Genomic DNA, 24,929 nt, shown 5'->3' with positions numbered 1-24,929 from the left:
GTGGGGGGTGTTTTCCTGGAACTTCCAGGTGTAAGAACTGTGTACAGGAAAAGTTAATGAGACTTCCAGGAACAGCACTTCTAATTTCTGCAAAAGAGCATGAATTTTATAGAGATCTTTGTTAAATGGCAAGGTGTCTATTTCCCATATTTCACAAAGGGGAAACTAAGACTAAGAGGCTGAGTACCTGGCCATGTGAATCTTGAGGATGGATAATCTGTAGGCCTTTGCTCTTCTGAGAATCTCTCTCCTGGGAATTCTTTCTTGTATGCCCCTGGCCTGCTTAAATCCTGCTCTTTTGTCCTGGTTCATTATAAAAAGTCATGTGGCTTTTAAAGTCTTTCTTGACCCCTTCAATCCATGAGCTGGACCTTGTGGGGACTTCTAAATCTTCATGGGCTTTCTTGTCAAGACTGTGCTGCTTTACATATGCACAACCATACTAGACCGTAAACTACAGGACGGCAGGGCCAGGTTGGTCTTGCTCTGGGTGCGGAGTGTGCACAATGATTACAAGCCCTCAACGAAAGAATGAACAGATTTTGTGGGTACCAGGACTAGAACCCACCTTCCCAGGTGCGCTTCCACCGACCCAGAACCTTCCAGCCTCCTGAATAATAAGAGCCTGGGCTGTTCAGAGGATCTAATAATTCCCATTGCCCACTCCTGCTAGGGAAGAAAGGTCCAGGGGTCCACATCATTAGGAACTGTGAGCTAGGCGGCTAGATCATGGAAACGCGCCACATTGTTAGGGTGATGAGGCCAGGTGACCAGCCGGGCCCCGGGAGTCGGCTGTGGCGATTGCCCGCGCCGCCTCGAGGGGGCCCTGCCTCGGGCGCGGGCCGCCAGCCAGGAGGACGGGCCCGCCCGCGCTCTGATCGGCTCCCAGCCTCGCTGCGGCCATCGCCTGGCCGGACCGCGCCGCGGGCTCGCCCAGGTACTGGGGCCGGGAGGCAGGGGAGACGCGGCCACGCGCCACCGCGCCCTTTGTTTTCGGACCCTGGCGGGTTCCTGCGCCCTGGGCACCGGGACTCGGCTCTGGGCGCGCGGGGTTCCGGAGCTGGGGCGCTAGGGTGCTGGGGCCAAGTCAGGGACGTGCAGGCATCAGGAGCTGGGCGCAGAGACAACTTGGGGCGCGGGGACAGAGACAAGAGGAACCGTGACTAGGGCGTATGGGGTCCTAGACTAGGGGCGCACAGTCACGGGGTTTGAGGCGGTTAGAAGACCGGGCTTAGACGATTTCGTCTAAGGACAGAGCTGTGGCGAAGGCCAGCTCGGCCGGTGTCGGGAGTTCGGACCGGCTAAGCTGGGGTTGTAGGAAGCCGGCCGGCTGGGTCAGGGCCCGCGGCGCCTGGGCGCCCTGCACCGCGGGCGGGGACTGATCCGCACTGTCGCGGTCGCCGCCGGGCGGACTTCGCTCCCTGGGACACGCTTGGAACTCCGCGGCGAAGAGCGGCTTCTTGGGGCTGCAATGGGGAAGCTCGGGACCCTTCTCCCGCTCTTTGCAGGCAAGTGTCCCGAAGCGTCTCTTTCCCTTTCCCTTTGGTGTTTAAGAGGCAGGGCGTCCCTCTGCACCTTTCCTTCCTTCTGAAGGAGCGAGAACTAGGAGGGTGGTGTCCGGGTCCGGGGGCCACCTGTGACATGCGCCTTCTGGCACGGCGGCGCTACCTCTGACAAGCTGGGAGGAGGAGGGTCCCCAGGTCGTTGGGATCTCTGAGATGCAGTGCCGCTTTCTAACCAGCGAGCCCTTGGGTTGTTTGCTTGATGCGATTTGAGAATTTGTGTGGCGGGAAGAGAACCAGTAGCTCTCTAGCATTCTTCAGACAGTGCCAGCAGGTGACCCGGACTCTCCAAAGTGATTGGAAAACAAAAAGCGCTCTCCAGGGTGTGGGGCCAGCCGAGACCATTAACGATGGTGGTCCCAACCGCTTGGGAAGATCCCCAGGGTCTGTCGCAGCCTGGTCACACACATTGATTTCCTGAGATTATTTTCTCATTTTTTTAAACTTCTTGAATGTATGGTGATAGAGGGCTCTTAAAATATACTGAAAAATAGGAACGAAGATCAGCTCTTGTGTTAATAACAAGTAGCCCTTTAGAACTAACCCTTTTGACATTTTGGTCTGTTTCCATGTGGCTTTTGGTCTGTGCCTTTTAATCTTTTTTAAAGTGCTTTAGTTCTTTCCCTTTTGAATGAGATTTGCCTGTCTGTACGATTTTGATTCCGACCTATTTGGGGCCTGTGAGGTTATATTTGCAAATCAGTCAACATGTATTAAGAAAGGCCTTTCTGTGCTGAGGCCTTGAGGGCCAGGAAGGGGGTGGGGAGTGGCTGCAGCTGGAGGGTGGAAGAGGCAAGGCCAGTACCCAGCCGGAGCCGGACCTGCGCAGAGCGGGGGAGGGGGCTGCAGCAGAGCTGGGTGCTCCAGAGCTTATGGAGGAAAAGGCCAACCTTCAGGCAAAATAATGGTGACCTCCTAAAGTAATAGGAGCGCAATAAAGGGTGCAAGATTATTTGCATTTACCAAATGCTTTGCATGCTCTTATTTCATTTTACCGAATTGACAACCCCTGGAAGGAGTTGGGGTTATTATACCACTTTAGAGATATGCAAACAGAAGAGGTTGAAGTGTGGGGGTGTAGCCTAGAATTCCTGGACAGGACGGTGGGGTTTGGGGGCTCTTCTCCTGGCTGCTGCTGCACGTCTGACAATTGGATTCTAATGCATGTCTGGACAGCCCTTGCTCAGCTGAGGCAGCCAAAACTATCAGCAGCAGCAGTTGAATTATTTCCTTAAATATCACCAAGAAGGTAGAAAAAAGTAGTAGCTTCAGGGAACTGCATGCTCCTGAATGCAAATTGATTGGCTTTTTACAAAGTGTTGCTCTGGCACCTAATGTTTTGAAATTGAGTTACTTGGGAGTGTGACCCCAGAGCTAAAGGGCACAGGGTCAAAATATGTTCCTGGGCTACAGGAGGTGTTGCCCATGAGATAACAATGACCTGGGAAGAAGGCAATGAGGCCAGAAGAGTGAGTGGAAGAAGCCAAAGGGGAAGATTTCTGATCCTCTATCTGGCAATCACAAAACATTATCTCTGCAGGATTCTTTTTTCAGGACCCATTTTACAGATGAGGAAAATTAACAAGCATATTTCTAAAGCCCTGGAATCATTAGGGGGTCTGGATGAGCCCAGCCCTCTGACTCTTGTGTGCTGTGGTCCTTTCTAGGATCAGCCTGGAGGAAACTCCCTACATACAATCAGGGGAGGCCTCTGTTCCCTCTCAGTGACCTGGTTTCTGAACTTAGTGGTCAGAGATATTTGCTAGCTGAGTGCTTCAAGAGTTCCTTTGGACTTCTCCTGTAGACTTTTCAGGGAAGGGGCTCCTGTTTTGCAGGGGAGACTGATGGGTCTGCTCTACAAGGCAGAAACTGGGTAGGAGGACTAATAGGGTCTGGATTGAAGCTTTCCAGGAGGTGCACTGACCTGGGAACCCCTGGCTCCTTCCTGTAGGTCTCTGATAAGCAGCACTTGGATGGGAGGTCATCAGCTTACCTGTACCGTCCAGATGGTGAGCCCACACAATCCAGAGTCCTTTGCTGCTATCCCTGTTGATCTAGAATAAGGAGATCTGGTTAATTGGTTAAGTAAGCATTTGATTAACTTAGAGCTACTTTATTTATCACAGTTAGTGAGAGTGCTCAAAAAAATCAGAGCACAATTATTTCTTTTAATCCTCATAGTGAAGCCAAGAGCAGACATCATCCTCATCTTCATAGGAATCTTCATGTAGAACTGGTATTTAAACACCCTACTGTCTTGCTGTAAAGGTTGTACACTATATTTAAAACACCATGGATTGGGAATGGAGCTCAGTGGTAGAGCACTTACTTGCCTAGCATGTGTAAGGCCCTGGGCTAGATCCCCAGTGCTGCAAAAAATAAATAAAAATTTTAAAAAATACCAATAAAAATCACTCTCATGGAAATACCATTGAACATGTGTTCATTCTTAGATTCAGCAAGCATTTTGGATCCTGGAGCAGGTTTTTTCCTTATCCAGGTCCATGTCCCATGCACAGTTCTTTGGGTGCAGCTGAAGAGCAGGAATATTGATTTTCACCATGCCCGTTTCTTGTAAAAGTGAAAAAACAGCATCTCCAAGTTTCTTTAACTTTCTGTTTGAACTCTATATCAGGAATGTCTTTTGTGCAGGGGTATCCCACATATCCATGTGATGTGTTCTTCTTGAGGTACATCCTGCTGTCCAGCTCCTGTTCTCTTAGAAAACCTCCAAGTCTCCACTGGGGACTTTTTCTGGAGAGGAGACCACTAAAGACAGGTGAACAATGATCAGAGACATCTTGCTTAAGGGTGAAGGTCAGTGCAAATTAGGAGCCCTTGGAATACCCCATTGTGTCAGGGAAGGAGATGATAATTGATATTCATCAGAACCACCCCTATACTCTTTTTTTTTTTAAAATTTGTTTTAATTGGTTTATCCCTAGACTCTTAAAAAGAATTTTGTTGATTTTTTTAAAATAATAAGTTTTGTTCTAAGTTGGCAAAATGAATGAAAGATGGGTGATCTAGAAAATTTTTTCCTTCAGAGCATTCCCTGATCAAGCCAAGGTGTGCTTCTTGGAGAGACCACCCAAGGAGAGGTTCTCTCTGTATTTGTCTCCACCCCCTGGACTGGGCAGGAAGCCCCCAGAAGCCCTCCGAAAATGCTTGAGTAGCCATGCCAGCTTGAGATGTTTTCTATCCATGATCTGATTGTTGCTCATCCATGAAAGTTGTCCTGATTGTCTCCATTTTCTGTAAGAGCCAAGCTTGAGCAACCTGCCCATGTCCTGGGACAGCAAGTCTTGAATTGGAATTCAGGCCTGCAGTGCTTAGAGCCCTTGCGGGAGAGGAGGGATTTTCCTAGTCACTGACTCATGGCCCAGCCTCTCAAAGAACCACCTTGCCCCTACTTGAGTGGGCAGTCCCAGGCTCCAGCTCAGGGCATCCGCCAGCCTCTGCAGCCAGGCTCCAGCCCCAGCTGCTTCCTCGGACACTGAGACCAGTCTTTCTTCTCTTCCTTCCTCTCTCAGCTCTAATTATGGTGTGTTAAGTTGCCGTCCCTTCCTCTTCCTCTTCTCTTTTTGGAGAGATAATCACATTTATACACCCTTTCCAGGACTGGCTTCTATCTTCATATATATATATATATATATTTCTTTTCTGGTGGTCCTGAGGAATGAGCTAGAATACTCTCAGAAATCCTGACTCTGACTGCCCAAGTAGCACCCGGGAAGTTTTTTTCTTTTCTTTCTTTCTTTTTGGTTTTGGATATTTTGAACCCAGGTGTGCTTTACCACTGAACTACATCCCCAGTCCTTTTTAGTTTTTATTTTGAGACAGGGTCTTGCTAAGTTGCTGAGGCTGGTCTTGAAATTGTGATCCTCCTGCTTCAGGCTTGCAAGTCTCTGGAATTACACAAAGGCACCACCAAGCCTGGCACCCAGGAAGTTTTAACAAGGGCGTCTGCTAATGATTATGAGCACTCCCCCTTTCCAGGTCACACCCCATAGCACCAGGAGACCTTTCCAGGTGGACCAAAGGGTGTCGTCTTTCATGGTTTCTTGGCAGCAATAGTGTGACATGGTGCCACTTGTGTATAGATTTTATGAAATGTCTATGATAACTAGTTGGTTTTTATACACCCATGCACAAGTTGCAAGAGTGAAAGAAAGAAACTGCTGAGGAATTGGTGGGCAGGGCCGTTCAAGGCCGTCTGCAGTTGATTCTCTTTTTACAGGACAGCCCAGCCCACTCCAGGCTCCTGGGAGTTGGTTATTTCCCACCAGAGGGTTCAGGAATCCACGTTCTCCCCATTACCTTAGAGCACAGCTGCAGTTTGCAGCATTTCACTCACTTGAGGGCCGCACAATAAACTGCGCAGGCCCACATCTGGCCAGCCTGACGGCCCTGGGGCCATGCTGGGCCATTAGCCAGGGTGTCTGAGTCTGTGCACATTCCTTCCAGAACAAAGGCCTCCCTTGGCCTGGTCCTGGCGTTCCTCTCTACTTTGTAATCCTCACCTTTCCTAGAGATTTCCCTGGGCGCTCACCCCTCTCCCCACTGGCCATTTTGGAGGTAGATCAAAGGTGTGTTCAGGCTGAGAGGCAATGAAATAGTCCAGGCTCTGGCATCTCACAAACCTGGGGCAAATCTAACCTTTGTTCAGGGAGATTTTGGTCATTCCTCACCTACAGCCTGGGATGCACTTGCAGGGGATCCTGAGCTTGGGGTGGGAACTATAGCAGGGTGCTGCTACTTTGTGTGACTGCAGCCCTCCCTGCTTGCTGGCTCCGGCCCCAGTACTGCTTTGGTCCTGATGAATTCCCCTGACCCCTGGGGTCTGAAGAGCACCTTGCCTGCTGCCAGGAAGACTTCCCCCTTCTTGGAGGTGTTATCTGATTCACAGCTGAGGGGTGGGGAGTGCCTGGGATGATGACTAGATGACACAGGGGAGGCCAGAGTGATAGATGAGTTTGTCCCAATGATGGGACAGGTGTTTCCAGTTTGTCTCCTCTGGAAAGGCCTGCAGAGTCCAGTGGCCAGGGGCAGAGGAAAGAGACTTTGTAAACATGTGGTGGCTGGGCTGTGTGCTCAGGGAGGCAGGTGGGGCCCCAGGCTGGTTAAGAATGTGTTTCCCTCTTGTCCTGTGGGAGGAGGTAGGCCAGGGTTGTCATCTGTTTACTCAGGGAGTAGCAGATGCTCTCAAGAAGCAAATGTGTCTTTGCTTGCGAACTTGCTTTTTGACTATTTTTTCTACAAAATAGTAATAGGTGCTCATTTTAGGCTTGCAAAAGGTCAAAAAAAAAAAAAATTCTAAGGAAGCAGGAATAACGTCTTTCAAATCTCACCCTCCACCTCCATGTTAGTCAGCTTTCTGTCAATGTGATAAAATACCTGAGATAATCAACTTCTAAGAAGAGGAAGTTTGTTTTGGATCATGGTCTCAGTTGTTTGGTTCCATGGTCAGTTGGCTCCACAGCTTTTGGGTCTGTGGTGGGACAGAACATAATAGCAGGAGAGGGTGGTAGGGCTGCTGCTCACCTCATGGTGACCAGGAAGAGAAAGAGGAAGGATCTGGGTCCCAGCATTCCCTAGAAGGCACACCCCAGTGACATAATTCCCTAAGCCCTATCCCTTAAAGTTTCTACCATCTCCCAATAGTACCATGAGTTGGGATCCAAGCCTTCAATACAAGAGCTTTGGGATGAAGGCATTTAAGATGTAAACCATGATACACCCGAGGCGACAAGTTTAGCTTTCTATGCTTTTGAATTTACCAAGCTGAGATCATACTGTTTGTATTATTTTGTATCTTGCATCTTAAAAATCACTGTGGCAATAGGACTCTTTCCCAATCTGCAAATAACTCTGCATAAACAGGACTGCTGGTGAACAGAATGTGGAGGTACTTACGTTCTTGTGCTTAAGTATTTGTCCACAATCATCTGTGTTATGTGTCTATCACTACACATAGATCTTTGGGCAGATACTATCTAGTTATGTTCTTAGATTTCTAGCAGGTTGTTTGGTATCAAAGAACACATTTTTTTTTTTTTAATTGTGGAAAGCTACAAGTAATGTAAAATTTAACATCTGAATCAAATTAGGTTGTATAGGTCAGTTTGCTTTAAGCATATTCACATTGCTATACCACCATCTCCTCCCTGCATCTCCAGAACTCTCTTCATATTGCAGAACTATAACTGTACTCACTGAACATTTAAGTCCTCATTCCCATCTCATCCTAGCCTCTGGTAAACCCTCATTCAACTTCCTGTGTTAATGACTTTGACACCTCCATGGACCTCATAAAAGTGGAGTCAATATAGTGTTTGTCCTTTGGTGACTGGCTTATTTCACTTGGCTTAATATCTTGAGGTTCACCCATGTAGCATGTGCCAGAATCTCCTTCCTTTTTAAAGCTGAATAATATTTCATCCTATGGATATGCTGCATTTTGTTACTCTGTTCATCAGTTGATGGACACCTGGGCAGCCTCCACCTTTGGCTCTGGTGAACACGGTGTGCAAGTCCCTGCTTCTGGGCAGATATCCAGATGTGACCACAAACTCTTTGGGGTTCCCCGACATATTCAAATTACTGTTGAGACAGTGGGCTCACTGGATTCTCACATTTTCATGGTGTCTGCCTACTGTCTCTGCTAGCACCGCTGGGTTGGTGTCCAGAGGGTAAAAACCAGGCCTGGCGGAAAAGGGAGAGGGAGATTTCTTAACCGAGCTATTTTGACAGATTGTGTAAACTCAGTGATTAATGGAATGAGAAAGCAGGAAGAATGTCTTTCATTTAAAAAAAAAAAAAAAGCCTTCGGGGCTGCTTGGTTTTATTTTCAATTAAAAGGGTCTGATTTTGTTGCTGGAGAATGGTTTTAATTTGGATAAATGGTTCAGTCTGGGAACCACATGCCAGAGCCTATGATCTATGAGTGCAATTACGCTGGGTTTCCTCTGCTGCTTTTTGGAGGGAACAACACAGAACCTGGCCTTGCTCTGGTTTGGCTCTGTTAATGGCGCTGGCGGCCCCTGAGCAGTTGGAGTGTGGCGGCTTTTCTGATCAGTACAAGAAGCTTGCTGGGACCAGCGGTGAGCATGGCCATAACGCCCTTGGTGGCTGATGCTGGTTAATTTTTAGCCTCTAAGAATGTATTCACAATTCCAAGTCAGGAATGTCAACAAACAGGCTCTCCTTTTTTTTCCTCCCTTGGAACATGTTGGACCAGAGTTACTGGCATCTTTTCCATCAGGGGCATTTGCAGAATTGGTCAGATTTGGAGGAATGAGGAGGGAGGCAGAAGCATCCTTATATTCACTCGGGATGATTCGCAGCTCTAAGTCAGGCAGGACTGGTGGGGGCCCTTGAGGAGGGGGCAGAGGGCCGCTTTGTATGGGTGGGCGGTTTGGCCTTCTTTCCAAGGGGCTGGTGGGGTGAAGAGAGTGAGGGAGTAAATCCTGGGGGGATGTGGGATGGGTGAGACATCTGGGGGAGGGACCATGAGGGCCCAGGTCCCAGGAAAGCAACTACCTGGTGTGTTCCTAGAGTAACAAAGGGGATTGTTACTCTAGGCAAAGGGGGAATAGAAAGATACAAGATGGAGTGTTCTACCCTTTTAGTTAGGGAAACTGAGATAGATCCTGGGACAACCTTCCGAGCAGTTTGGAACAATTATGCTGCAAGATCTAAAACAATGCCCACTGATCCAGGGTAGGGGGAGGTGAGGGATCCCTAGGGTGAGAGGTCTAGACAGTTTGCACCAAAATTTCCAAGAGTGCAGACTATAAAAGAAGAACAATGTTACTTTATGAGATTGTTGTAGAACTGTGAAGCTAGTAAGTGTCATCCACTGGCTTGTGGAGAGGCAAGGCGGCTATCTCTTGCCCTTAGTTCTCAACAAAGGGCAGTTAGTTATTAGCTTAATAATGAATGGGGTTTGGGAAAGTGGGCTCCTGTACTTGGGGCCCTGACCCCTTTTCCTAAGGAAGGGGAGATGGGTGGTCCTATTAGTTGGTTTTATGTCACTGTAACAAAATACATGAGGCAGACTAGTTTTCTAAAGAAAAGAGGATTCATTTTTCAATTTAATTTTATATTTTGATACTGAGGATTGAACCTAGGAGCACTTTACCACTGAATTATATCCCCAGACTTTTTAATCTTTTTTTTTTTTTTTTTAATTTTGAGACACGTCCTCCCTAAGTTACTGAGGCTGGCCTCAAATTTGCCATTCTCCTGCCTCAGTCTCCTGAGTAGATGGGATTATAGGTATGTGGCACCATGACTGGCTTAAAGAAAAGAGGTTTATTTAATTTACACTTTTGGAGACTAAATGGCCATGGTGGAACGGTCCCACTGGTTCAGCCTTTGGTGAGGCCCTAATGGAGGTCCCATCACAATGATGGTACCAGGTCAGGAAAGAGGAGATCACGTCTTAAAACTGGAAGCCAGGTTGCAGTTTAGGAGTTGAACTCCCATGACAGCTATGGCCTCTTCCTAGGGCAGCTGCCCCAAGACCTAACCACTTCCCTGTGGCCTCACTTCTTAAAGGGGCCACCAGCTCTTTGCACCGTCACACAGAGGAATGAGATTCCAGCATGTGAACTTTTTTGGAATATACTCAAACTGTGTAGCCTCATCTCTGGAGGTCCTGCCTGCATTGGGATAGACCACGAGCCTCATTTCCTCAAAGTTTGGCCAGTGCACTTCGGATTCCTTGAGCACCCTTTGGAGACCTTTCTCATTTCCCACTGGAAAGCCAGATTGTGATTTTAGCCAGATTGTGCTGATGAAAAATTTAACTGAGATAAGTAACTGACAACACAGAATTGATTGATCTTGTTCTTTTAACTCCCACTCCATTTGAAAAAGAATAATCCAAAGTACAGGTCATTAATGGGAGTGCACCATGTTTTTAAGGTCTTTTGTTTGTTATGGAGATAATAAAACCACAAGAATGAAGATTCTACATTTTTATTTATTTTTAACTTTTTTCCACTTTTTTTTGAGTACTGGGAATTGAACTCAGGGGCACTTGACCACTGAGCCACATCCCCAGTTCTAATTTTGAACTTTTTTTTTTTTTTTGTATTTTATTTAGAGATAGGGTCTCACTGAGTTGCTTAGTGCCTTGCTGCTGCTGAGAGTGGATTTGAACTTGCGATCCTCCTGTCTCAGGCTCCCAAGCCGCTGGGATTACAGGTGTGCACCATGGCGCCAAGACTTTTTCCACATTTTTAATTGGTGCACTATAGTTGTACATATTGATGGAATTTGTTGTTACTTATTCATACATGTGCACAATATAGCAATATAATTTGACCATTATCACTCTTCAGCTCTTCTCTGATCCTTCTCTATGGTCCCTTTCCTCTGCTGATCTCCCTTTGATTTTTTAGGAGATCCACCCGCCTTCTTTTTTCTCTCTTGATTCCACATATGAGAAAAAACAGATGACTCTTGACCTTCTGTGTTTCACTTATTTCGTTTAATATGATGGTCTCTAGTTCCATTCATTTTCCTGCAAAGGCCACAATTTCATTTGTCTTCATGGCTGAATAAAACTCCATTGTGTAGATATATCACATTTTCTTCATCCATTCATCTGTTGATGGGCACCTGGGCTAGTTCCATAGTTTGGCCATTTGTATCATTGCAGTAAGATGACTTTAATTCTTCAGAGTAAATACTGAGAAGTGGTGTAGCTGGGTCATATGGTGAATCCCTGCCTACTCTTTTGAGGCTCTTCCATACTGATTTCCATGGTGGTTTTACTAATATACAGCCCTACCAATAATGTAAAGCTCTACATTTTTAAAAGGCTCACCCTTCTCATTGTACCAAAGCACAGGATCACTTTTCTCTTCTTGTCTAGGTGTTTGCAGTGGTTCTGTGTTGGTAGCGTAGTGTGTATGTAATTTTCATGTGGATGATTTCCTGAATCCTTTGCCCTATCCTGAGTGACTCCTGTGTTTCTGTGCTGTCTTCATATGAATGACTGTAATGACTTCCTGTAACCCTTGGGGTGAAAGCTAAACTCCTCTGCATGATCCCTCAACTTAGGGTTGTGATTTTAGTGTTTTGTTTTTTAATGCACTGCTGAGGATTGAACTCAGGGTCTAGTGCAAGCTGAGCAAGGGCTCTGCCATTGAGCTGCATCCCTAGCTTGGGGCTAGTTTTTGAGCAGATGATTCTTGTTAGTGTCTCTTTTAGAATATACCAAGCCCACATTGGCTCTGGTTGGTCAGGTATCTGGGAACCTGTTTGATTTTTCAGGAAGTCTGTGAGGTGGTCTGTGAAGCCTCACCTAACAGTGAGGTGGCCCCTCTCCTGGGCCTGTAGTCAGTCCCCAAGGGGCTGCATTCCTGTCCCTGCTGGTCAGAGGCAGGCCAGGTGGGAGGTACGAATGGTTCCCCTAAATCTGGTCTTCACATTCTGGTTTAGCCCTTCTGTCTGCTGTGGCTCCCTGGGCCCATGCACACGAATAAACCCAGCAACCTAGGGCCAGCTGCATGCTGATGGGGCTGGATGTGCTCCGAAGCCACTTAGTGCTGATGGGTGGGTGTTTGTGGCCAGGACTCTTGGTGTGTGTCCAGCTGGGGCCTGTCAGTGTTGAATTCAGTACCGGCCCAGCTGAGGTCCAGACAGACTAGGGCTTCAGTTTTTGGTGCCAAGATGAGCTGGACAAATGAGTGGAGCTGACAGACTTTTGGCTGAGAGTCATCTCTATTGTCCTGCGTCCCTGTGACCCCTGGAATTATTGCCTGTCCTTTCATTTATTCACACAGGTTGTTTCCGCTGTATTTTGCCTGTCGTCAGACCCGTGTGCTCTGGGGACATGAGATCTTCCATCTCCTATGGTGTCAGATGGTTTTGTGCAAATAAGAGGAGGGCCTGGGCTTGGGCACTGCTGGTCCGGCCTGTTTCCCCTAGGGGAGCAGGCTTTGCAGCAACAAGATGACACTTACACCTGCCTCTGCCGTGTGTTCTCCAGGTGACCCTAGGAAAGTCCCCTACTCCTCTGAAGTCATACGATGAGGGTCAATAGGAAGGACCTCAGTGAGCCTCACTGTACCTGTAACATTGTGCATGTGAGGATTCCTCCTGCATAAAAACTAAGGGTCAATGCTGTTGCTTTAATTTTATTTGCAGTTATTCACCCCTTGGAGGAGCATTGAACTCAAAAGAAGACTTTTTTTTTCTTTTATTAGTGCATTATATTTATATATAACAGTAGGTTCATTTGACATAATCTTATGTGCATGGAATTTCATTTACTCCATTTCAGAACCTGCTGTCCCCTCCCCTTCTCCATCTGCGAATCTCCTTCCTCTTGTCCTCTCTTCTTCATCTTCTTTTTGCTCATTTGTGTGTTTATTTTTTGTTGGTACTTCATCAATATACGTAAAGGTGGAATTCACTGTGGTATGTTTATACATGCACATAGGGTAATTTTGTTAAATTCATTCCACATTTTCTCCCCTTTCCCGTACATCTTCCCTCCTTCCGCATCTCCTCCTTCTATTTGACTGATCTTCCCTCTATCTTTATGATATCCCATCCCTTTTACCTTATTTCACTTTAGCTTCCACTTTTGGGAGAAAACCTTTGACCCTTGACTTTTTGAGTTTGGTTTATTTCACTTAGCATAATGTTCTCTGTTTCTATCCATTTATTAGCAAATGCCATAATTTTATTCTTCTTTGTGGCTGAGTAACTCCATTGTGTGTGTGTATGTATCACATTTTCTTAATTGATTCATCTATTGATGGGCATCTCGGCTGGTTCCATAACTTTGGGCTATTGTGAATTGTGCTTCTGTAAACATTGATTTGACTGTATCACTATAGTATCCTGATTTTAGTTCTTTTGAATAAATATACTGAGGAGTGGGATAGCTGAGTCATGAGGTGGTTCTATTCCTAGTTTTTGAAGAATCTCCACACCGTTTTCCAGAGTGTGGAGTCTGCAGTCTCACCAACCATGAACGAATGTTCTTTTTTTCCTCATGTCTTACCAGCATTTATTATTATTTGCAGTCTTGATAGGTTACTATTCTGACTGGGGTGAGAGGAAATCTTAGTGTAGTTTTGATCCACATTTCCCTGAATGCTAGAGATGGTGAATGTTGTTTTCATTTCTTTGTTGGCTGTTTGCTTTTCTTCTTTTGAAAGATGTCTGTTTAGTTCTTTTGCCCATTAATTGATTGGGTCATTTTTTTTTTTTTGATGTTAAGCTTTTTGAGTTCTTTATATATTCTGAATATTAATCCCCTGTCAGAGGAGTAGCTGACAAAAATTTTCATCCATTCTATAGACTCTTTCTTCATTTGAAGCCATTCCACTTATTGACTCTTGGTTTTATTTATTTAGTTTCAGAGGTCTTGTTAAGAAAGTTGGTGCCTGCAACCCAATATGTCGGAATGTTGACTCTATGTTTTCTTCTAGCAGTTGTAAAGTTTCTGGTCTAATTCCTAGGTCTTTGATCCACTTGGATTTGACCCAAAGAAGAGCAAAAAGGCCCCCGTGCCTCCAGGTCAGTCCCCCACAGACTGACTAGGATGGCTTGAAGGCTGGCCGACCTTCCAGGTGGTCTGAGTGGCATGCTGACCATCACAGACCCACATTCCCAGTAGTTAGCCCTGTCCTTTCCCTGCGAATAAACCCTGGGGTGGGGTTGTATACTGTTAGTTGGTCTCTCTCCCCTTCAAAGATGAGAACCAAGGCTGTGGCTTCTTCTTCTTCTTCTTCTTCTTTTTTTCCCCCTGCATTTGGAAGGAGCTTAGAGATAGATTGCTGTGTGTCCTTGGGCAAGGTGTTTCCTCATTCAGAGCCTCCATTCTGTGCTCCAGATGGCAGAAGAGGTGCCTTCCTGGCTGATGTACAACATGTTTCATGTTGCGGGGAAGGCAATGCCTTCCAAATTTTGGAAGCCTGGCTTCCAAATTTTCGCAGGGTTTCATTCTTGGGGTTTTGCTTTGCAATATACTCCTTTAACTTTCAGGACCGAGCCATTTGTGCCTCCTCTTAGAGATTTGAAAATCTAGCCTAGTGTTATGTTCTTGGAAATTAGCCATGTTTCCAGTTACCGTCTTATTGAAAGTTGATGGCAAATGCCTACGTGGAGCCCCTGAAGCCTCCCTGATGAGAGTTGCCAACATAAAGCTGTTACTTTACCATGCTTGTAGCACAAAAGAATATTCTTTTTGGACAGAGCATGTGATGGAGTTTCCTTGAAATCCATATAGTAAAATGGCAAGAATTATTTTCTCTGCTTTTCTCTCCAAATGGATTCCAGTCTTGATACAGACCCCTCAGCAAGGCATTAATCTCTTGTCTAACATTTAAGGGAAGGTTTGGTTCTCATAAAAGAATGCTGGGTGTCCAGCAGACCCCTCTTAGGAAGAGATGCTCCTCTTACACTTATCTGTTCTCTGCTGAAGCTACCCAGAACACGTTTGCAAATTCCGTACTTGGGACTGAATGCACTGAAGAAACCTGTCGAATTTTGCGAGAGCACCGTCATTTGGCACTTTCAAGTGCACCAGCTAGCTGCCGGGATGGGGAACGGGTGAGGTGATGGTGGGCAGCTTTGCCAATAGCGTGGGCATTGTTTGCCAGCTCTGGTGGGGAGACAGCATGTCCAGGCACAGGTTATCTCTCTGTCAGCTGATCCATGAGCCCATCCCCAGAGAGGCTGCAGCCCACTCAGGGGCCATGGTATCTGTCAGTTGGTGGTTGGCCTTGGCCCTGGTAGAACACATGGCACCGTGTCCTGGGGTGGCAGCTCCTGACTCCCCCACATCTGCCAGGGTTTCCATAACGCACTGTTCTGTTTCCAGCTGCGTGAACGAATGTGGAACAGTGGCAGCTTGTAAACCTCGGGCTGGTTGCCGTGAATAGAAGGTACGCACCCCAGGGTGGAGGCAGTGGGCAGGAACGTGGCTGGCATGAATTATTGACTGTGTGGGAGGCCCGGAGCAAGGGGAGGTTCATTTGTTTCTTCCTTTGTTCATTCATTCCCTCCTCATGCCTTCTTCCATGCAGCTGTGTCGCAGATACATTGAGCCCTCACAAAGCCGAGGCTCAGCGGGCTAGGCAGCTTGCCTGTCCTCTCAGCGTGGACATGAAGGCAGGGACATCCTGGGTCTCACCCTCCTGACCACGTTTCCTGTGAGCCTCTGGCCCTGTACCTCAGGGCAAGGGCACTTGTCCCAATCAGGTCTCACTGCTGCCTGCCACTTACTCTCCTGAGGCTCCCATCATTCCTTCAGGCCCTCTGATTGAGATCAGCTGCCTGCAGCAATCTGTCTTGGGTTTGAGTCAGAGCCACTGGTGGAAGGTCCTGGGGGTGCCACTGAGGGTGGGGCTTTGCTGAGGGGCTTGTGGGTACCAATAGCTGCAGGGAATATTAGGAGGAAGCCTAGATGTGGGTTGCTGCCAGCATGCGGGCTGTGGAAGTAGTGGATGCTCTGAGCTTCCTGTACTGTTCTTTGGGGCAGCCTCTAGGTGCATTCTTGTCAGGTCCACTAGGAAACCAGAAAATGAAGTGTCCTGAACCCGGCATCCAGAGATTCCTGACCTTGGCTCCTCTCCTCAGAGGATCCTGCCCCTGTGGAAATGCCCAGCATTAGAGGGGGTTGAGATCTCTGCTGGGACTGGAGGCCGGGCACGGTGTTCTTGACGGATGCAGGTCAGATTGACTGTGTGCAGCCCCATCCTGTGTTGCTCAAGCCTCTGATCTCCATTACTTGAATGAGAAAGGCAGCATGACCTTGGACCAGCAGGCTCAGGGTCAGGCTGGCTGCCTAGGTCACACCTCTATCTATTACATTGCCAGGTGTGGAGCCTGGCTTTCCTGAAGTCGGTGACAGCCAGGGTGGTGAGGACTGAGGGGTTGTGGACATACCTCCATTACCCAGGGTTCTGGAGAATCCCTCTATCATGGAAGGGTCCAGGCATCCTAAGGCTGGGGGTCAGAGTGTCTCCACCCAATGGGTCAGGGTCTGACCTGAGCCCCAGAAACCTGGGGTCCCTCCGTCACAGTTCCCACTTCCTTCCTGTTCCTGGGTGCTAAATCTCTCTGGCCACTTTGTGATCCATGACCCAGGCTAGAGTTTGGCTCCGTTGTGGCTGAATATAGCATTCACTGGATCTGTATTTTCACATAAAGTGAAGAGGAAGTTGCAGATGAAGTACAGATCAGCTTAGTGCATTATAGAACTTAAAATAAACTTTTCCCTCCTGACTTTTTTTTTTTGGAAATTGTTCACATTTTTAGAAATGTTGAAGGAAGAGGATAATGAGCTCTCATATAACCTTCATTTCTGTTTGTTCTGGGTTTTTGTTCTTTTTTGTCCTTTGGCCACATCGACTTTTATCTTCTGTGGAAATGAGTTGTACAAATCATGAGCTGTACCCATAAATACTTCAGCTTCATTTCCTAGGGACAAGGACATTTTCCCATATTGCTCAACCTCAGGACCATGAGCACAGAGGAAAAAAAAAAAATTTTTTTTTTTTTTTTTGGTACCAGGGAGTTAACTCAGGGGTGCTTAACTACTGAGCAACATCCCTAGCCCTTTTAGTTTTTTTTATATTGAGAGAAGCTCCTGTAAAATTGCTTAGGATCTCGTGAAGTTGCTGAGGCTGGCTTTGAACTTGCAATCTCCCGCCTCAGACTTCTGAGCAGCTGGGATTACAGGTGTGCACCACCACACCTGATGAGCACAGAGAAATTTAGTGTTGGCTGGATGGCATATTACCCCAGATATCCCAATTGTACCTAGAGTGGTTTATCACTGTGATTTTATCCACTCAGAATCCCTCCCACTATTTTAGTTTTGTTTTTGGTACTGGGGAATGAACCCAGCGGCGTTCAACCAATGAGCTACATCCCTAGCCCCCTTTTTTTTTGGATGTTATTTAGAGACAGGGTCTTACTGAGTTGCTTAGGGCTTTCCTGTTGCTGAGGCTGAATTTGAACTTGTGATCCTCCTGCCTCATTCTCTTGAGTCATGTGCACCACCATACCTGGCCTCACCATTGTTTACATGTTGCACTGATTATGTATTTGTTCTGAAATCTGAAACTGTGTCCCTACTTTCTTTATTTTAATACCATTATTATTTTTTTCATTATATTCACTTTAAAGTTTTTTGTTTTGAGACAGTTTGCAGAAGTTGTAAGGAATAATACAGAGAAATTTCATGTGCTTTCTATCCATTTTATTCTAAAGGCAGTATCTTAAAAAAGTCAAGTTTTTCACAGTGTCACAATCAAGATGTTGATGTTGACAGCTGAGACACAGAACACCCATTACCACAGAGGCCTCATGTGCATCTTTATAGCTATGCCCACTGCCCACCCATACCCACCTCTCTTTAATCCTGGCCACCACTAATCTGTTCATTTCTGTGGCTTTTCACTTTAAGAATGGTGTATATATGGAATCCTAAAGTTTAGGATTGGTGTTTTTCACTCAACATTATGTTGTTGAGGTTCACCCAGATTGTGTATCAATTTGCTCCTCTTTATTGGTGAGTAGTGATCCTTAGCATGGAGATACCACAAATTGTTTTACCACTCACCTGTTGAAGGATATCTGTTCCATGTTGAGTCTTCTAATTCATGAATATGGTATGCCTCTCCAGCTATTTATGTGAGGGGAAAATGTGTCGTTTTTAGCGTATGAATTCTATGCATATTTTAGTAAGATTGACACCCAAGTGTTTCATTTTTTTGGAGTGATAGCAAGTGGTGTTGTGTTTTAAATTTTATTTCTTTGCGTTCATTGTTAGTATGTAAAAATACAATTGACCTTTGTACATTTTCTTGTTTCTTGTAATCTTGCTTAGTTTTCCTATTAGGTCTAGGGATTTTGTTTTGTAGATTTTCTGTGATTTTTCCATGTGCCTTCTACCCATTTAATTCTAAAGGCAGTATCTTGAAAAGAGAGAAGCATGTTATGTGAACAGAAGGACAATCTTATTTTTTCCTTGACATTGACTTTTTGAAGATCCTGAGTCAGTTTTCCAGTAGTATTATATGGTCTGAATTTTTCTGATTCATAGTAAGTAGGTTCTGTGAAATGATTTCTTTGTGTGAGTACGGTACCTCTGTTTGCTTCACATTGAGAGATGGATTATCTGTCTCTCACATTATTGGCCAAAGAAGTTTGATCACCTGGTTAAGACTCCTAAATTCCTCAATGTCAAAGTACATTTTCCATTTTACACACCCCGCCATTTTATACTTTTGATACCCTGAGTGTCCAGCTTCCTAACAACTTTTACTCAATGTTTTTAACATATAAGCATGATCTCCACCTGAATCTATTGGAGGTTATGAAATGGTAGACTTTAACTGTTTTTAAGCATTTTAGAAACACTGTTTTGCATGTAGATTGTTGCTTAATAATTCCTTTGACCTGGGTGGGAAGCTCTTTAGTCTAAAAGATAGTCTTGACCAGGAGACAATTTTATTTGTTGTGTTTATTCCTTAGATAGTTTGTAAATCTGGTGAAAGAAAAATGCCTTCAGTTTGCCTCCCTTCTTTCCTTCCTTCCTTCCTTCCTTCCTTCCTTCCTTCCTTCCTTCCTTCCTTCCTTCCTTCCTTCCTTCCCTCCCTCTCTTTTTCAGTTCTGAAGATCTACCCCAGAAGCTTGCCCATGCTAAGCACCTATACTTCCACTGAAGTATATACTCAGCCCTTTTGAAATTATTATTGTGAAGCTGGGTCTTGCTGAATTGCCCACACTGACCTCAAGTGTGCATTCCTCTTGCCTCAGCCTCCAGAGTAGCTGGATTACAGGTGTGTGCCATCTTGCCCAGCTGCCTGCCATTTTTACACAGTTGCTCAGGTAGTGAAGAGTTTCAGGTGGCACCATGTGTAACCTCCATGGACCTCTTAATGTAGCTGCTCTCACATAGAACAACATGAGGATGCCTGAGCAGAGTTCACCTGCCAGGTGTGGCGACTGTCTGGGTAGTTCTGCTGAGAGGGAGCCTATGTTTTGGCATATTTGTTTAACTGAGTGGTTCTCAAAGTGCAGTCCAGACCAGCATCAAAGTTGGGACCCTTGGAAATGTCAACTCTCAGCTCCATCCCAGACCTCTTGAACCAGACGCTTCAGGTTGGCTTGACAAGGCTTAGAACCACTCCTCCAGACTACTCCTTCTTCCTGTGTGTGATGTAGTCTGAGACACCAGAGAAGCAGTTACACCAGGTAGCTTTAAAGTTCCATTAGGCTTTTCTGTGCTCTAAACATGTCCTGTCAGACAGGTCATTGCGTTCTCAAAGTCTCTCAGTTCCTGTGCAGACAGAGCTGCATTTATGGCTCAGACTTAAGAAAACTCCTTTTAGCTCTTTACACCCCCAATTTGAATTTCTGTCTAAGATTAGGACACCCAGAAGAGTGCACGGCATTAGAGAGGGAGGTTGGTGCTCACCAGCATAATTTTGTGCATATTTTTAGCATTTGTTCCTATTTGACCTTGTCCTCCAAGGACTGGCTTATTACCTTCAGGAGTGAAAAAAAAAGATCAACATTTCTGGAGGTCAGTGTCCTTACAGGAAGCTCAACTGGTTGAGGCTTCGTTTCTATTCTTCACCTAGCAGAGGTAGACTAAGCTGCTTCTTTTTTTTTTAATTAAAGAGGAGTCAAGTTGCTTAGATCTCAGGTGTGCTAGGTAGCCTGGTGCACATGTGGGGACACCTGTCATGCCGTGGGCAGGGGCTGTGTCCACAGGTGTGCATGTGCTATGAGGATGGATGGAGGTGGTGAATGGCCGAGAGCTTGGTTCATAGCCGGCCTGTTAGTTGTGTTCTCTTAAGAAATGGAACCGTTTGGAGATATTCATACACACACACACACACACACACACACACACACACTCCTCCACTTAATATGGGGGCTGCTTCCCAGTAAACCCATTGTAAACTTAAAATATTATAGGCTGAAAATGTGCCTAACACACCCAACCTACTGAACATCACAACACAGTGACACAGGGAACCGTAGATTATAGGTGGCTTCCCCTTTGATCTCACTGCTGACTGGGAGCTCTGGCTGCCTGCTGTTGCCCAGCATCCACAGTATTGGATCTCATAGACCAGGAGCAGATCAAAATCCATGATTCTAAGTGTGGTTTCTACCTAGTGTGTATTGCTTTTGTTTCATCATAAGTCAAATAAATCATAAGAGGGACCACCCTATTTGGGAACCATCTGTATATATGCGGGAATGAATTGCTTCACATGATTTTGAGGCCTGGCAAGTCTGAAATCTGCAAGGAAGCCTTTCCATGCTCTAAACATATCCTGTCAGACTGGTCAATTGCGTTCTCAAAGCCTCTTAGTCCCTGTGCAGAAAGAGCTGCATTTATGGCTCAGACTTAAGAAAACTCCTTTTAGCTCTTTACGACCCCAGTTTGAATTTCTGTTTAAGATTAGAAGATTTTGAAGTTGTAGGCTTGAGTCTAAAGGTTACATGGGGAAGACTTTCTTTTTCTCCTGGGAACCTCAGCCTTATCTGGCCAGGTCTTCACCTGATTGGATGAGGCCCACTCACATTATGGAGTGCCATTTGCTTTATTCAAAGTTTACTTGACATAGCTCTTAATTGTTTCTTAAAAACTTTCATAACAACATTGACCCTGATGTTTGAGCATCTGGGCACCATGGCCTAGCCAAGAGGATACATAAAGTTAACCATCATAGCAAGGAATCTGCACTAGACCTTGTGGCATTTCCACTCATTATCATGGGTTCACTAGACAGCTGATTTCCTTTTAGTGATGTTAAAGGTTCTTTAGGCCCAGTGAGTATTTACTGGTTTATGTAACTAGAATAAACAGAAATAGTATGGACATCAGACTTGGTTTGATTAAGCCACTTCCATCAAGCTGCCCATGGACATCTCCCTTTCCTGTGTTTTGAGTTGTTGCCTCTACTCTCAGGTGGGCCTCCTCATGACTAAAAGATGTCTGCCAACTACTCATTGGTGCCACTTTGTGAGAAAGAATGTTGCTTTTCTATGGCATTCTACAGTTTTGTGTCCACGGATGCTTAGTGCTGACAACCTCAGGCGCAAGTCACTGGTTTTCCTAGAGAATCAGTGACTGGCAGAGGATCGGGGAATAGACGCCATTTGGCAAACAGGGGTACTAAAAGTGCCCAACGGGATCCACTTGCTGGGTGGCCTCCACCTACAGCCGTCATGAGTTGGTACAGTGCCTCACACGTGACCAGGGCCAAACCAAGGGGATCATTTCTGGAGAAGCAGCGCAGGGCCTTGTAGGTTGGCTTTGAGCAGATCCTGGTGGGGAGGTGGGATTTCCTCATGTTATGATTTGGATCTTAAAGGTTTTCTAACAGATCTGTGTTGAAGGCCTGGTCCCCAGATGGCGGTGTCCCTGGGAGGTGGTGGGAGCTCCAGGAGGTGGGACCCGGGGGAGGACACAGGTGACTGGGAGCATGTCTTTGAAGGCTGTATCTTGTCCTCAGCTCTTCTCTGCTTCCTAGCTGTCGTTAGCTGAGCAGCTCTGTTGCACCAGGCCCTTCTGCCATGATGTTCTGCCCCACCACCTGCCCAGAGCAATGGAGCCAGTGGACCAGGGAAAGCAGCCTCTGAAACCATGACCCCAAATAAATCTTTCATTCTCTAAGCTGATTTTTTTCAGGTGTTTTGTTGCAGCGATGGGGTTAATGTCTTCTAGAAAGAAGGGGCTTCCTGGCAGCAGGGGCCAAGCACTTGGTCTTGCCGGTGAGTCTTGTTGCATGGCTGGACAGCCCGTGATCCAGGAGCTCATGGCTCATTCCCCCATTTCTTAATGCTTTTCCCCTGAGAAACCTGTCAGAAGGCCTTAAGCAAGCGTTGAATGAGGCTTCAGTGGAAGCATTAGTGTGCTCAGCATCAGAGCTATTCTCTTTCTGTTACCTGGGATTGAACTCGGGGACATTAAACCCCTGAGCCACATCCTCAGCCCTGTTTTGTATTTTATTTAGAGGCAGGGTCTCACTGAGTTGCTTAGCACCTCGCAGTTGCTGAGGCTGGCATTGAACTCACAATCCTCCTGCCTCAGCCTCCCCAGCTGCTGGGGATTACACGCGTGCGACAGCGTGCCTGGCTCGGAGCTGTTCTTAAATCTTTGACTCACTGTCCAGCTGGTGTGACTGTGGGCCTGGAAGCTTGGTCACTGGCTTGGGTTTGAGAAGGAGCCCCAAGCACAGGGTGCTCTGTGTTCCTGATGGCACCTTTGCTGCTGGCTTGTTTGGCTGCAGCTATACTTCCTGGGAGCCTTGTGTGCTCAGGGAGAGGGTCTGGCCAAGAGGTGCCTGGTCAGGTTTGCTGGTTGCCGACTGGATTAGCTGTTAGCGGACATGACTTGATCCATGACCCTTTCTGTTGCCAGAAGGGGTCTCCAAAGCATGTTGAAGAGAGACTGAAGTCCTGTGACCTATGATCCCCAACACTGGCACTTAGCTGATGCTTCTTGAGTGGCTGTGGCTGCAAGGACTTTTTCTTGAGGCTGAAAGATGCTCAGGGGCCACCTTCATCCACAGTGAGTGTGTGTGGTCTGAGGATGTGGAGGATCTACTGTGTGGCTTTGGATTGGTGGACTTACCTCTCTGGACATGTTTCCTCATCTGTCAACTTGAATGATGGTCTCTGAGGTTTGTGAAAGTTGTGGTTTGTGGTGACCTAGAAGTAAGAGATGTAAATCTGGAACTGGCAAAGGTTAGCAGAGGGCCGGCCCTCAGAGCCGGAGTCCAAAGTCTGTCAGCATTTGTGGAGGTATGTGGAGTTCTCTGTGCTTCTGTGCTTGCTCGGGACCAGGTGGAGCAGCCTGCTGGAGCCCAGGACATAGATAGATGTCTTCCAGCAATTATAAAGGTGCTTCTTATGTTCCTCTTTGCCACCCCCAAATCCATGCTCACAGACTCTTAACTTATTTTCCTAATTTAATACCCTTCCAATTTCTCAAAATGATATAAAAACATGCAGATATTGAAATAGAACTCATTACAAAGGGAAAATAAAGACTTGGAAAGATTGAAGCCCATGGAACGTCAGCATCTAACGGATATGGCAGAAAGTCCTGGTAGCTACAAGATTTGGCTGTGAGTTTCCTGGCAGCCAGTGTGATGAAGGCAACTACTGAATTCTTTCATGGGGTCCATGAGATAAAAACAAATGAGTCATGAAAACCAGATCACAACCACAACTACAACAACAAAACACTCCCCAAAATACATGGAAAAATTTTTTCAAAGAGTAGAGCTGTTTCTGAGGCTGAATCCTGAGCAGATGTTCTTAGGCCCCTGCAGGGTGCTAAGCCATAGCTGGCACCACCACAGTAGAGAAGTGAGGCCCAGCTGTCTCTGTAATGAGGTCAGTGATGCCAAGGTCACTGGGCAAAATACAGATCACTAAGAACAAAGTTCCTGAGCATTCTGTTTCACACCCAACTCTTAGAACAAGGGGAAGAAAAGCTTACAATGACCTTGACCTACAGAAGGATAAACTCAGGTTTCATGGTATGCATGACTGTCCTGGTCCCCTGGTGCACATGACTGTCCTGGTCCCCTGGTGCCTGCCCACTTGGGTCTCATGTCACATCTCGCTCTGGGCAAGGAGCTGATCTCTTGCCTAAGTTTCTTCATGGTGTCACGGTGATATTTATGAGAAGTCACGCCAGGAAGGCCTAGATGACTCTGACCTGTCCTAGGGGGTCAGGAGTCAGGGACGGGGGCGGGTGTCATGATACAGTGTAACATCCAGCCTCATAACTTGAGGCTCACCTGGATGTTACACTGTATCATGCGATGTCAGGTGGTGTCACATAGGGTTACCAGGTGCTGCACAGGGTCATATGTTGCCCATCTCCACGCCTTACCTGGGAAAGGTCTGGCTGGCCTTGGGTTCCTCACTGTGGACATGAGGCCCAGAGACCTTGGGTCCCTCAGACAATGTGATGTACACAGCTGGATTTGCAAGGAGGGTCTGGGTCTGTTTTCTGATGTTGCTCTTATATTGACCACTGTTGAGAAAAAGCAGCATGGTGCTGTTCCTGTGACTGCTGCTGTTTATAGCTGTAAGCACACCTGCAGGTTGAGGCGGGGGAGCTTGTGTGGTACACACGTTAGGGCTGGGGGTGGCTGTGTGTGTGTGTGCTTCCTCCTTCCAGCATCTTCCATTATGAAAATTGTCAAGCATTTTTTATTTTAGTGTTCATGTTGCTATCATAGAATCCTCAAGTCTGGGTAATTTAAAAAGAAAAGGGGTTTGTTCTGACTCACAGTTCTAGAGGCTAGGAAGTCCAAGATCGGGTGGTGGAAAGTGGAAGGCAAGTGG

The 24,929-nt window shown here is 46.4% G+C and overlaps 1 protein-coding gene across 1 annotated transcript in view; it reads left to right on the top strand.

The window, feature by feature from the left end:
• The first annotated feature begins 884 nt into the window (after positions 1–884).
• Tns3 (tensin 3) overlaps positions 885–24,929 on the top strand; it is a 265,870-nt gene continuing 241,825 nt past the window's right edge. Inside the window, exon 1 of the mRNA XM_076836877.2 lies at positions 885–937. The gene's annotated coding sequence lies outside the window, so the exon portion shown is untranslated. The remainder of the gene's footprint in view (positions 938–24,929) is intronic.

Source organism: Callospermophilus lateralis, chromosome 1 (genome assembly GCF_048772815.1).
Source record: "Callospermophilus lateralis isolate mCalLat2 chromosome 1, mCalLat2.hap1, whole genome shotgun sequence".
In the NCBI taxonomy this organism is placed as follows: Eukaryota; Metazoa; Chordata; class Mammalia; order Rodentia; family Sciuridae; genus Callospermophilus; species Callospermophilus lateralis.
This window is presented reverse-complemented; position numbering and strand designations above follow the sequence as displayed.